Raw genomic sequence first — 3,077 nt, forward strand, 5'->3', positions numbered from 1 at the left:
TTTTGTTTCTCATAATTAAAAAAGTGCAGGTCGCTCAAAGTTGGGCTAAAACTTAAAACTTTTGAACCTGTTTTTCTTAAACTGGGTATATTTTTGGTAAATTTCTTTGTGTCGTTCGAATCACGGACGGAAGGGAATCACGGGCTTGAAATTGATAATTCACTCGACTCTTTCCAATGGTTATTTATGGTATCTAAATTTGCGTGGAAAACAAAAAAAAACTAAAACAGTCAAATGCAAAGTTCCTCCACTTTTTTCAAATGGTGAGAACAATGACCCAAAATGAATAAAAGAGACTAACCTCTGGAGCGTCACATTAATTAGTGGATGTCGCGCTTCTTCTTTTTGAGAATGTTTTTAATTGGGAAGGCTGATACAATCAAGGAGAAGCATGATACAATCTGTAATCTTAGTTTCCGCTTTCAAATGTTAACCAAAGGTTTTACAGTTTATCTCGTCTGAAAAGTGCGACAATAAATATCAGTTTTTTCTAATCTCGGAACATCATTTATTTCAATCCGTGCTTCTTTGTTTGCTTTTCATCAATAAAAGTGTTATACCATTTTTTGTCAGCAGAACGTGCGAGAATCCTGTGGACACAAAAAGACAAAAACATTTACCGTTGCAAAACCATCTTTGCTTTTTCCAATATTTAAAATCTTGGTAAGATTGAATTGTAAAAAAAAGAGTATAAAACGGATGAATGATTTGGTAGGAAACTCCAATATGATCGCTACAGACGCAGCTCGTTCGAATATCCGATAGCGATTTTGCCCGATGCTGATAAATACAAGAAAAAAAGATAATTATTGAGCATCTCTTTATTAAAGGGTATTAAATTGATCGATAAGCGATTGTTAACACAATTGTCAAATAGCCAAAAAAACTTTTCATTAATTGAATAATTTCGAAATTCACATAAGGTTATATTCATGAAAAATATTCATGAGTTACACAATTTTCTATAATTCAGTAAAACGCGTGATTTCAGCGTGAGATTTCGACTAATTGTATGGCTGACGACAAAAAGTATTATTTTTTATATTAAAAAATAGATAGGATATGCCGTAAGGAAGACAAAAGAGATTTCCTTTGGAACGAGGCCTGAACAAACGACAGTTCTTTTCAAGTCAGAAGATGAATCGACCGACTGTTTGCTGCTCAGGGCAGACGCAGCCTCATCTCTCTTCGTACACGCCAACAAAACAACACAACAAACATCGCATCGATGAAGAAAATCTGAGAAGCTGAAAACTTTACAGGGCTGTTCAAGTGTAACTTTCCAATCTCAGAAAGCATAGAAACGCCTGCATGCATTTTTTTACAATTTAAAAAAGATGCTACTTTAAAACAATTTGCAAACTTATAACTGGAATTTTGGTAAATTCAATTTCTAGGTTTTGATACATTTTGTCTTTGTATTTTGAGTTAAAAATTAGCTATAACCATGATGCACACTAAACCTGGTCAGTTTATCTGATCAGACTATTTTACTGACTGATTCGAATGGAGCTGACCTCATACTTAACACCGCTAAAACAATGATCTGTTTAGTCTAGGAAAATCAAGAGTAGCGCGTGTGCTCCCTCCTCAAATTTAGTTATAATGGCCTTTAGAACATTTTTGAGTCTGATCTGCTAAAATAATATGTTATAAAATTATACCAAACGGAGGACCCTTTGGAAAAATTTGGCAACCAGAATAGAGGGGTGTCCTCCCCTCGGCACGCTACTGAGCCAATATTCGATCGCCTGACCAATAGAAGGTATATTAGGACAGAAATTACAGAATGAAAGTCAACCTTTAACAAACTTAATACAATTTATCCACAATGGAAAAAACCAACGTACGAGCTGTTCTGCTCTTTAGGGAGAACCGCTGCTGTGCCCCTACCTAAGAACTGTAATTTTTATTGGTTATTTTTCAGGGCCGGGTAGTGTTGCCTCACCCTCAAGCAACGAACATGACGGGCGTCGAACGTCCGACCCTATGAGAGGTGGACACGTAACCACTTCACCACCGCTCCCCAATCCTCATCGCATTCATTTCATATGTTGCATCAAAGAAGGCTTGAAACGACCTCAATCAAAAAGTTACATTAAACAAAAAAAAACATGCTGTCGAAAAAAGTCTTGGAAAATAAACAAAAACTAGAATAGATTTTTTCGGCTATTTTTCAAAAAATGCAACCTTCGTTTTCAACTAACTGAATTGAAAACTCGTTTTTGTTCAGTAAGGTTTGTAGTTTTCCAAAAACCGAGCAAACCCAAGTTAATTCAAAAACTGAAAATCCCCTTATGCAGCTGGAATGCAAGCTTTTTTAAAAGGAACTCTGTTTCTCATTCACTTTAAAAAATTTTGCTCTGAATTAGGAAAATGTTAAAGAGATATAACTGACGTGGAAAAATTGTTCCAATTTCTGAAGAAAGTGACGGAATATTGCGCTCGGAGTCATTTTTTCTCCAGTTCAATTTCGACTTTATAACTAGCTATTTTTGGCGGAACTTTTGTACTATCTGAAAGGTAAATTTGGCTTGAGCTCGAACTTAAAAACATGGTTTATATATGACTTTTAAGGGGGTTTAAATATTTGGACGCTTGGGAAAATTAACGCGCAATATAATTTCTTTTCCTACCTTTATTCAGATGTTTAATTCGTCGTATGAAACTGAAATGAAGCGTGCTGTTTGGTCTTTTCAAAAGTTTGCTACAAAGGATTTATTGTTCTAGTTTTCGAAAAAAAGTGACAGAATGTTTGTGCTATTTGTGACAGGTTGTTTTTTTTCTCCTACAAATTCTGAAGGGAAGCTCAACAAGTTTTGACAAATTAGCAAATTTTGACAAGATTTTTTATAGCATTTGTTGTTTTGAGAGTAAACAGTAGAAAACATTTCACTAGATAATAAGTTTTGTAAAAATTACGGAGGTTTCAAAATTGTCAATTTGGCCAATTTGTTACAATTATTGCGTGATTTATTTCGCGCTATTAGGGCGTAGGCGGAGATTTAATAGGTCTAAGAAATTAATCTAAATTGGTTAAAGCAAGCTTTTTGCCATAAACACTACAATAAAAGGAG

The sequence above is a fragment of the Symsagittifera roscoffensis genome, chromosome 2 (assembly GCF_963678635.1).
Source record: "Symsagittifera roscoffensis chromosome 2, txSymRosc1.1, whole genome shotgun sequence".
NCBI lineage: Eukaryota > Metazoa > Xenacoelomorpha > Acoela > Convolutidae > Symsagittifera > Symsagittifera roscoffensis.